The 12,347-nt window shown below is 39.5% G+C and overlaps 1 protein-coding gene across 3 annotated transcripts in view; it reads right to left on the bottom strand.

Annotated features, from left to right (window-relative positions):
- rbfox1 (RNA binding fox-1 homolog 1) overlaps positions 1 to 12,347 on the bottom strand; it is a 265,406-nt gene that overhangs the window by 207,162 nt on the left and 45,897 nt on the right. For all 3 annotated transcript variants that reach the window (XM_088316625.1, XM_088316624.1, XM_088316628.1), the window contains exon 2: positions 11,242 to 11,262. The gene's annotated coding sequence lies outside the window, so the exon portion shown is untranslated. The remainder of the gene's footprint in view (positions 1 to 11,241; positions 11,263 to 12,347) is intronic.

Genomic DNA, 12,347 nt, shown 5'->3' with positions numbered 1-12,347 from the left:
ATTTTATTTCATGTTTTCATTGTTTTAATTTGTGTGCCTTGTTAGCTTATTGTGTCCACCTGTGCCCTATTTACCCAATTCCTTGTGTTACCCAATTAGCTCCCTCCAACCCTTGATGCTTTGTCCAGGTGTTCCTCGTTGTCTCGCCAATTTGTTTGTATTTAGTTCCCCTGTTTCATTTCAGACCTTGTCGGTTCAGTGTCAATGTCAACATCTCAGGTCTTTTGTTAGTTGTCGTGGCCAGTGTTTTTGATTCTCAGTGTTTCTTTGTTTTTAAATTTGGATTTTGATCTTTATTCTGTTTTTGGGTTTTGCGCATGCTTGTGTATTTGTTAATAAATCAGTCTGTTCAGTCCACAAGATGCTTTAGGATTGGCCAGGTTGGATAAGATTAGAAATTAGCGCATCGGGTGGAAAGCCAAAGTTAGATGGTTCAGGGACAAAGTTAGATAGACCAGATTTTGAACTCTTTCTTTCGCAGGGCATTGACTCGATCCCAACTGTTCGCTCTGTTTGTCTTAGAATACGGCTTCATCAGTTCATGCTACAAGGCTTGGTAAGGACAAACCAGCCTAAATTGGTGCGTAAAACCCAACTATTTATTCTTAAAGTTTGATATGCGCTCCACTACCAGGAATGGTAACATTTGTTTGGGATGTAAACAACTATCGCTAAGATACCTTGCAGAGAGGCCTGTAGGACAAATAAACTCCATCCATCATCTGAGCCGCTTTTCCTCACAAGGGTCGCGGGTATGCTGGAGTTTATCCCAGCTATCTTCCGACAGTAGGCGGGGTACACCCTGAATGTTTGCCAGCCAATCGTAGACGAACAACCACTCACTTTGACACTCATGCCTAGGGCCAATTGAGAGTGTCCCATCAACCTACCATGTCTTGTCTTTGGAATGTGGGAGGAAAACAGAAACCCCGGAGAAAACCCACGCAGACACTGGGAGATCATGCAAACTCTACACAGGAAGGCCAGAGCCGGAATCGGACCCTGCACTACCTGTACTGTGAGGTGGACATGCTTACCAGTCCTCCACCAAGCCACCTGGGTGGAAAATCCCTCATTAATATTCCATTCAGTTAGAAAAAGCTAGGGGCTACCTCTGCAGTCACAGAGGACTGCGTTTTTGAAATTATTGAGTTTCTTGGGAACATTTGAAAGGATTGCATCCTATGTGAGAGGGCGGTGTTGCAAGCCACCTCCGCTGTTTACAGATGGTCATTCCACCTTCTCATGGATGGCTTCTCTCACTCTTTTATACCATCTGTTTTATCAGTAATGAATATGTACATTTTGCTCCTCAAAAGAGTGCGTCTCTTTGAGGCGCAAGTGGACATCTGAGTCCTGACCTGAAGAGTTCGCCCGTCTCTGTTATGCCATGCGCTTGCTCAGTGATTGTTGGGTTTCTACAAGTCCCCAGTTTTGTAGAAGAAACATGCGGATGGAGCTGCCAGGCACGAAAGAGAGCATGAGGAAGACCTAAGAAAAGGTCGAGAGATGCAGTGAGGGATGACTTAAGGGCCCTTGGTATTAGAGAGGAGGATGCAGAAGATGGGCTACAATGAAAACGGATGACGTGCTGTGGCAAGCCAAAAGGAAGCAGGGGAAATGCAGAGGTTGCTAATTGATTAACTAAGGAGAGAAAGTCAGAAGCTTCATTTATCAAAGTGCTGCTGGGGGTGTAAACTCAACCGCCCCTTTCAACTGATACACTCTGTCAGACCTTATCACTGCCACTGTGATCAAGTGCACCCCAAGTCTTTTCCACGCTGTTTAACGCTATCGCAGAGAGGCTTGATGTGCACGTATCTTCATTAGAATCACTCTTTGCTAACGTGCATCCAGTTGAATGTAGAAGTGTTGCGCATCTGCGTCGTTACTAACACGGAAGGAACTCCTTTTTTTCTGAAGCAACATTATGTTACTATCTTTGACACGCAAAGGGTTGTACAGTTTTGTGTGTGAGTGTTTGGCTTCTTTTTTCACCGGGAGCTGCATTATCATACTCGCCCACACATATGCCTCACAATAGCAACGTTAATATTAAAACCTTATGCAATAATGGTTTCAACTGCATATTTCCTTCTCAGACAATTGGAGGCATGTATCTATTGTGTTGTGTTTTTTTTTTTGACTGACACAGATTAAGACATTTGTGCATCGTGCACAATCCTACTGAACTGCTTCCAGGATGATTCCAAATAGTAAATGAAGCCTTAATGTGAGCAAGGTAATTTAAGTTAAAAAAAATACCACATTTGAAGCAGCCAGGCACAAAAAAAAGGTAGTCTGAAATTGCATCTTTGTCGCAGAAATTAAAACTGAAAAATATTCCCCAGGTGTTTCCTACCTTCCAGACGCAATTAATATTCTTTATCGTAAATTCTTGAGCTGAGTGTGAGAGGTGGGGTGTACTCTTGACTGCTGGCCTTTCTGACAACAATGATGATGATGATGATGATCATAGTAGTTCTAGTATAAAATGTTTTTGAGTTTTATTTTCAGCATATAACGGCTAAACCCTTAAATTCTAAATTTTGTATCATTAAATAATGTACGATTGCTCGATTAGGCAAAAATATAAAGTAGGTCTTTAGTGTGGAAATGGTATGGTTTCATCAAGATGGACACGGACCAAAATGAAGTGTGTTTGAAATCATTTGCAGGGAAAGATTCAAACACAAGCAACTTGTTTTTACAGACTGACTGACTACCTTCTCTCATGTTTGATGTTGATGCTATATGCACTTTCTTCTTTCATTATTGGTATATTAAGAACAGAGTTGAAGTCCGTCGTGGAAGTAAAATGCTGTTAATCCCGAGGGATTGTTCTGTGTGTATTAAGTTAAACTCATTGGCATTTTGAGTTCAAAGAAAGAAAAATTAAGTCTAAATAAGACATTCGAAATACTTTATGTTTCATTATTTGTATTTTACAAAGAAATCGTAATCGTTATCGGAAAATCGGGTTCGAGAGAAAATAATCCGGATTTTCTTATTAGGCAAACAAGAACAGCCCTAAAACAATGTTGCCGAAGTTAAGCAGGCAAAGAGAGCCTGTGTCGTTCTACAACTCACAATAACCATAGCCATCAAGCAACTCTTGACTGAGTTATTTACAAAATGACAAAATCAATAAAAGTTTAAATTTTGCCATCTCAATGTATTCTGCGAGACAAGACTTGCGACAATAAGGCAAAAATATTTAGATCACACTAGTCTTTGAGCAAACATTGGTGTTGCTAAATTCCAGTTTCAAAAGGGAATCCGCTGCTTTTGAAGTTTGGTTATACATTTTACTGACTTTTGAGGTTCCTAAATACAGCAGAAAAAAAGTTATCACACACACACACACCCGCACACAATGTGGTTCTGCTGATGTAGTGGCTTGGAAACCATTACAGCTGAGTGGTGAGGCAAGTGTCATAAACCACATTATACCACTAGAAGCTCCTAATATAAAAGCTGACCTGGATAACAAACTGTATATCACCTCTCACTACTTTTCCCTACACTAGTTTCTGGCTTGACAGTCAAGACTGAACCCCCACCGCCCGCTAACCAAATAATAAATATTGCCTTAATTGGAGAAATAATGGTAAAAGGAAATTCTAAATAGATTTGTTTTGAAATGTTTTAATTACCATGATTCAATTAATTCCACAATGTTGAACAATACGGTAATTAAGAAAAAACAGACGACAAATATATGGACGAGGAATATAAATCGTATCAATTTATATCATCTCAAATTTTTTTTTCCTTTTTTTTTTTTTTAATTGAAATTAAGTGCACGGGCTGACCTGTATTTATACATGAAGTCCACTACATGCTAGTCCTGTTTATTTAGGGTGTCAGAATGAAAATCCGAGCACACTGACAATGAGAATGTTCTGAAAAGCACGATGCTGCCCTTCTATGTGTAGTGCTGTTGTTGTGGCTGGCGAGAGTACCGTAAACAGTAGCTAAAGCGGCTGTTTCGATACTGACGCTAAACTACCACCAACTTCAGAAAAGAGTAAATAACTCGAGTTGGAACTCCAGTAAACAAATGATGAATGGGGTTGTTTAGCCAGTCAGTCAACAACTCTTGCAACTTCCTCGAACATCCTGTTCTGCTTGATAAAGAAGAGCGGCATACTTCGTCTTCTACGCATTGCACCGATGGAGCTCAGCATGCCACAACCGGTTCATTTTCACAGCACATTGATGGCCAATCAGAAAGCTTACATTTAATTAAATGAATGTCACTCACATAGTCTGTTAAATATATTTATCAGACTGTGGGATGTCAGCTTGTGCAGTACATGTGTGATGAAACGTATTTTGGAGATATAAGGAGATTTGCTTGGCTGGCAACCAGTTCAGTGTGTACACCGCCGACTGCCGAAAGACAGCTGAGATAGGCTATCGTTGCAAGGATAAGCGGTTCAGATGATGGATGGCTGGATATAAAAAAAAAAAAACTGAACAAATAAAACTTTGTCAGAGTATTTGAGTTGGCCACACCAGTTGAACATCACAACAAACACAAATGTCTTTGCTGGATCTAATGAGTTGAGACTCTTAAGTGTTGCTTTCACCGCTGTGTCTGACAACTTGAGAACATGCTGAATGATTTTCCTGCAAATCAACGGGCTTGCCAAAATCATCAAATCGTTTGCCCTGGCTTGTTTTTCAACCACAAGGGTGTGTTGGTCGGATGACAACAGATGTGGTGGCACAACAACAAGCAACTCACCCGTCACCAAGCGGAAGGTGAAACCGTTCAGTAGCATTACCGCTAAAGCGAGAGTTTTGATCTTCTGTCATCAAAATCCAATATATTTGGATTATTATTCATGCAATATTTTTATTATGCAATCACCAATTGTCTTTTTTTTTTTTAAATTGATGGACAGCAGCGCGTTTGGCTCCCTGAGACTAGCAGAACGTGCCGTAGCACAGCCAGCATCCCAACTAAATTTGATCAACTACATAAACTGACAAAGGATCCCAATCATTCATTACAATCATTCCTCAATCCATCCATTCGTTGCCCATAAATAAAAGATAAATATTTACCTTTGCACAAAAATGCGTTATTATTATTATTATTATTATGGTTATTATTGTTATTATTAGGGCTCTAACGATTCACTCAAGTCCCGATTCGATTCCATTCAATTTGATTTTTTTTTTCAAAATGAATAACTAATTGGAACTAAAATGTGTTTTAATTTGAACAACTGCATTTTGTCCTTGTTACAAAGACTAACTTTTTGTAACTTTACAAAAAAACATTCATATGAACGAATCATTTTGACTGTTTAACTACATTTTTGTCTTGTCAGAGTTTTGCTTGTGCTTGACTTAAAAATGAAAATAAATAAATGCACAATAGATTTGACAGCTCTCAAAATGTCCATATCGATTCTTCTATTTTTTATATCGATGCATATTTTAAGCAGTTTAAATCGGTTTTAAATTGATTTTCAATTAATTGTTACATTCTCAATGATTTATTATGACTATTTTCATTCATTAACAATTCTTAATGTGTTCACTGCATTTAAGTCTGATGAGATGTGCTCAAATCAGACTAGACTTTATTAGAATATGAATGAATATGTGGCGGTCATTTGCGTAATTTTAGACGACTGACTTGCCCCAAAAAGTTTGGTCAAATTGTGATTTATAGGATTTTGTCGTTATTCGACTTTTGATGTTTCACTGTACAGTTAAGTAAAGGTAAGATAAATACCGCCATGTCACCTTTGGCTTGAAATCTCCCAAAAATGAGTCCTTAAATAGGAACTTGTGGGTATGATAACACGCACATTACTCAATTGTCAACCAATACAAAAAATATTCTAACGGGGTCAGAATGTGTCTGCTGCAAGAATTTTTTGCAGCCATTGTGGAAATGATGAATGCCTTTTTCACCCTCTTCATAATCTTGTTTTCGACAAGACACTTCAAGATTCTTAAAGTCCGCTAAAAAGAATAAACTTGGGGGAGGAAGTGAAAGAAAAAGTCAAGGAATGATGGCCACAATGCAGAGGAAAAACTGAGTAGGGAAGAAACGGGGGGAGGAGTCTATTTAAAGAAAAAAACGATTTCCCTGCAGTATAATTTGCTGATGCAGATGATACAATGATGAAGAGAAAGAAAGATCCACACACGCGCACATGCACCTACACACACATTCATAGACACACTTACATAAAGAGGGAGAACTCCCCAATGGCTGGACTAAGAGTAAAAATAAGGAAGAAAAACTAATTAACTGATGAAGTCCGTGGTGGGCCTCTCTCTCTCTCTCTCTCTCTCTCTCTGTCTCTCTCTCTCTCTCTCTCTCTCTCTGGCTCCATGTGTCTCCCCCACCCACACACACTCGCACACTGAAAAATTCTGCAAATTGAGAGTGTTCTGCCCCCTGTTGTTCACTCACACATGCAGTCATTCATGCTCAGCGATAATGTTGCGATCAAACAGGAATTATAATGAAGGAGTTGGCTCATAATCGGTATTGTCAAATGACATAATTACTATGTTGCATTTGTGACTATATGTGTGTGTTGTGTGTGTGTGCAATGTGCAGACTGAATGTAGAGTCATGCCTCCCCATTGTGGGACTAATAAAGGGCATATTATTATTATTATTATTATTCTGTCAAATTAGTAACACTCACTGCTGGCATAACCTATACAATCAGTTGCAGTACAATTTTTTGTTATTCACTCCATGTAAAAATGTCTAACGTGCTACAATGAATATATATATATATATATATATACATATATATATATACATATATATATGTATAGAGGTGTCAGAAAATCGCGTTATTAATGGGATTAGTCCAACCCCCTTAACGCCGTCAATTTTTTTTAACGAGCAATTAAGACTCATTTTGGCCTAATAAACAACGTAGTCCGATGACGTAGCGCTGACGCTGGAAAAACTCCAACAGTTTACAGGATCTTGCGAGACCGGAAAAAACTGTGAAATACCATCGCAGCACATCCTGTTTAAAACACCACTTGATGGCCAAGCACACCGCTGATGCCAATTCTCCAGGCCCTTGTCAAACCCAGGCATCCTTGGATAATTTGCGACAGAAACCGATGGATGGATCAACTAAAAAAAGAGACTCACCAAAGCCATAGCTAAGTGGGTGGCCACTGCGTGTTAGCATCGTGGAGGACGAAGGTCTGGCTGAAATACTTCGCATTCCGTCCAACAACTGCACTTACGAATTGTCCTTGCGATACGGCATTGCAACCCGAATTCAAGACTTGCAGGAAGCGGAGAAGGTGGAAGCAGTCGCGCTCAACGGTGATTACTGGACTTCTCTCAGTAACCTCAACTACCTCAGTGTGACAGCCCATTATTTTGACCCATTTCATTTGCACTTTGTTGGCATTTTATATTTCTTATATTACTCCAATGTGATCTCTCAGAAAAGGCTGTTGAGATGCTCTTTTGTGTGACTTTGTTTGTATGAGAAAAAAAAAGTATTTGCATAAAAACCAAAAAAAATCAACTCTCATATTATCATATTTCTCATATTATCTCATATTAAAGGTAGTACAATTCAATAAAATATTAGGACAAAAAATATATGGATTTTTTTTACAATGAATAAAATGTGCGATTAACTACCAGTTAACTATGAAAAAATTTAATTAATTATGATTAAATATTTTAATCGCTTGACAGCACTAATATATATATATATATATATATATATATATATACACATATAATTTGCATGCTCTCCCCGTGCCTGCGTGGGTTTTCTCCGGGTACACCGGTTTCCTCCCACGTTCCAAAACCATGCATGGTAGGTTGATTGTCCCTAGGTGTGAGTGTGAACGCGGATGGTTGTCCGTCTTAGTGTGCCCTACGATTGGCTGGCAAGCAGTTGAGGGTGCACCCTGCCTACTGCCCGAAGACAGTTGGGATAGCCTCCAGCACCCCCGCGACCCTAGTGAGGAGAAGCGAAGTAGAGAAGAGAAGTACAGATGATGGATGGATAGATAATTGTCAATTTGTCAGTGATAGCAGTAAGAGCACACAAAGGACAGACAACTAGTAAGGAATAGTGGTGAAAATGAAGGACAGCAGGAAAATTTGTTATACATGGACACATTTAAACGTTATTGATAATACAGGGGCAGAATGTACATTCCACAAGGAAAAAAAGGAAAGCATATTGTAACTGTCCTGTAAAAAGGAACAATTTTCTATTTTTTATTTTTAAATGTTCACATTAGTAGAAAGTCTGTAATGCAGAAATTTGTACGTAAAAATGAAAAAAATATGTATAAATAGACATTTTTATTTTTCACAGAATTGATTATTTTCATTTATATATATATATATATATATATATATATATATATATATATATATACCTAAAGAATGACATCTTGATTATTGGATAAAACTAATCTTTTTTTTTCCATGTGGAAAAATAAGCAAGCACAATGTACTGTATTCTTGTATTATGAGGCTATTTAGAATTTGTAAGGCTCCGAGATTCTGTTCTTTTTTTGTATGCACTTAAGGTTGTATCTGACTGCCCAAAGTCAGATAAGAGCATACAATTATATTTGAATTCCTCGCACGTCAGTGCGATCAGCATATTGCATGCAGCATTATTGCAATAACTGTGTGTTCGTGTGCGTGGGGGTGTGTGTGTAGAGCGAGATGCTGTCTGTACATTTCGTTCTTAAACCCAAATAAGCAAAGGGGGCTTCTTGAAAATTGTGAGAGAACAGCATTGTGTTTAGGTTAGCAAATTTTCATCGTTTTTTGTTTGAATATTATTCTTTTAAGTTACCTAGGAAATTCTTATGTATATATGTGACATAAAACATTTATGGGTTAGTTTTATGGAATGTTTCTACTACCATTGCAGAAACTGTACATTTGTTAATATGTAATATAAAAAATATACAGATTTATCTCATAGACCCAGGAGTTCCTAGTGATGTGCCTTCCAACTGCAAAAAAAAAAAAAAAAAAAAAAAGAACACAAAAGCATCCTTTGAAATGAGAGCCTCTATGATGGAAACTCAAGGAATCTTGCTCCATCTAGTGGTAACTGTCTGTTAGTGTAAGTGTGCTTTGTTTACTGCTCAAGTCAGCTGAAACGATCCTGTATGCATGTATATCCTGAATTCTGGCATTATTCCTTCTGTCCATTTTCAATTGGCAACCAAAAATCAAAACATTAAAAAGAGACAACTTGCTAAGGATTTGGAGAACATTCTAAATTACCTCAACTTTATTAATAAGAACAATCTCTGCTTTGACTTCCTGGTGATTTGCTGCATGAGACTTCCACTCATGCAGGGGCAGGTGAGTTTGACCATCTTGAGTCCATTTTGATGAAATGTCGAGCATGCATGCAGGACTCTCCCTTTCCTTGCATCAATTATCATTCTTTCAATCTTCTCAGCATTGAAAGACAGATAATTAAAATGACACTCGGACACCAGTTGATCTCCCTTTTCCCTTTTCGGTGTGTCACACAAACTTGATGATGGTGACGTTACTTTAAGAGGAGAAAAAGTCACAGGGGTGTACACGGGTGGACTCAGCACACATCGCCGGGGGTCTTGCGCTCACTGTCTTTGAAGAGATGTCATGATCTGGATCATTATCAGGCTTCTGCAGAGCTCGCTGATTAGCTGATCATTTGAATCAGGTATGTTTGAGGTGGAAAACATCGCAAATATGCAGGATAACGCCCCTCTGGGGACGGATTTGGACATGCCTGCGTTAAGGTGTCGCAGTATCGCTCATCTTCAGTCTGTTCTTCATCTTGGCTTGCCGGATGGATCTACGTAAATCATATCTGGCCTTCTTTTGAAACATCACAGGAGAGAAATGCAATGGAGCATGTGTGCAGCAGGACCATAATTCATAGTTGTGGTTTGGATATATTTTGCTCGACTCAGTGGGAGCAATGTTGCTAATTTATGTGTTGATACCCATCCAACCATCCATATTCTCGACTGCTTGGTCATAAATTGTGATCTGAAGACACAAACCATGTACAGTAAATACTCATAGTGTAAGGTGAAAAACTCTGAAAATGCCTAAAGACTATTAGCTATCCCGGGAGCTAATTTGAGTAAGCCTGAGCCTATCCCAGCTATCTTTGCGAGGTAGGCGGGGGACACCCTGAACTGGTTGCCAGCCACACATAGAGGAACAACCATACATGCTCACACTCATACCTAGGAGCAATTTAGAGTGTCCAATCAACCTGCCATGCATGTTTTTGGAATGTAGGAGGAAACCAGAGTACCCGGAGGAAAACCACGCAGGTACGGTGAGAACATGCACACTCCACACAAGAAGGCCGGCGCCGGAATCGAACCCATGATCTCTGCACTGTGAGGCCATCGTGCTAACCAGTCGGCAACCGATGAAAGCAATTTAATCAGAATAACATGCTCATAACGGAAAGCAAATTGAGAGTTGACTAGGTTGCCATGCAACGCATTGCGCGACACACTTTAGTCGACAGGAGAATCCGCATAGGAGTGCGCCTTTCTTGACCTGGGAGAATGCGCCCCGAGGTGTCCAGTTACTGCGACGGTAAAAACTGCCCTGTCCCATTCAAAACAGATCAGTTTTGAGTTTTGCATTCACAACAAGCATTTCCTGAAGTGAACCATGTCCATGTCTCCCCAAAGAGCTGTTCAGATATCTCCAACTAAGAACAGTTAACATCATGTGCTGTTCATGGCCATACTGATAATCTGTAAAGATGGGCCGTAGAGCATGGAGCACATTCCAGAGTGTGCTTCACACCAGATGTAAACCTCTGCTTGTCAATTTTTGTTCATTAAATAAAGATCAGAACACATTGTACGACCAATTTATGCAGAAATACAACTGATACTTTTTCAAGACAGACAACCATTCACTGACATTTTCAACTATGATCTATTCTGTATACTGGGTTCATGAAAGACTACATGGAGTACATGGACAAAACTAACACAAGCACAAGGAGGTCTGCATTAAACTTTAGAACTGTGTGGCAGATACTCTAATCCAACCTTTAATTCGCTGTGCTGCCTGCAGCCTGTTAAACAGATATGACACAGTGGCTATTTTAGATAAATTAACATATATGGCTCCTGATTAGCTTTGGAAGAGTTTGAGGCAGTAAGTGAGAGGAATAAATACGTTTGTACAGAGTTCAGCATTGCTGTACTTACCGAATCGCTGCAGCTGTCTCTCTGTAGTTTGGAGAAAACACACAAAAAGACAATACAATTAGATGACTTACATTTTTTTAACTCATCTACATGATTACTCTTCCATGCCAAGGCAGGTTAGCTAATTAAAAATATCACAATCATTGTAATCATTTTATATACATTCTCTGGAAGTGTCACAGTTACTCGATTAATCGACAACACCGCGCATGTTCAGATCTTGATATAGAACAAAAATATTTGAGGAACACACATTGAACAACCCCCACTCTGAATTGTATTCAAATGAAATTGGAACATGGCCAGAGTGTCACCCCACAATTGTATGAAAAGACTGGACTCATCCATCCATCCATCTTCTGTACCACTTCTCCTCACTAGGGTTGCAGGGGGTGCTGGAGCCTATCCCAGCCATCTTCGGGCAGTAGGCGGGGGACACCCTGAGCTGGTTGCCAGCCAATCGCAGAGCACACAGAGACAAACAATCATCCACACTCACACTCATACCTAGGGGCAATTTAGTGTTCAATCAGCCTGCCATGCATGTTTTTGTAATGTGGGAGGAAACCGGAGTACCCGGAGGAAACCCACGCAAGCACGGGGAGAACATGCAAACTCCACACAGGATGGCCGGAGCCGGAATCGAACCCACGCCCGATGCTGTCTCTCACTGTGAGGCCATCGTTCTAACCAGTCAGACTGGACTCAATCCTTTGAAAATACTTTTGCTTTGAACGCAAGGTTGTTGTTTGAAAAACCAGATCCGACCACAATCCAAAGCGGTTCAAGTAGGTTTATTTGTTTTATGTCTTTAAATATATGACAAATATACCTTATGTGTCAGTCAGACAAATCAACTTGTGTGACCATGTTTCTCATCATCAGTTATGTGGCTTTGAATGTAAAGTCAATTAAATCTTTTCCTCATATTTCATCGTTGGGTTCTTTACGCCATCAGACATGATTATTACTCTGTTACATTATGCAATGCAAATATTTCAGAAGCCAGATAACTACCCTCGGTCATGATATGCCTTGTTGGTTTAGGTTTTTGTCTTTAGTTTGATGTTTTGCCTTGTCCTTTGTGTTTTCTGTCTCGTCATGCT

Source organism: Idiotropiscis lumnitzeri, chromosome 15 (genome assembly GCF_059441095.1).
Source record: "Idiotropiscis lumnitzeri isolate Australia: NSW breed Sydney's pygmy pipehorse chromosome 15, RoL_Ilum_1.0, whole genome shotgun sequence".
Classification (NCBI taxonomy): Eukaryota; Metazoa; Chordata; class Actinopteri; order Syngnathiformes; family Syngnathidae; genus Idiotropiscis; species Idiotropiscis lumnitzeri.
Note: the sequence above shows the minus strand (reverse complement) of the source record. Positions and strands in the feature narration are given on the sequence as shown.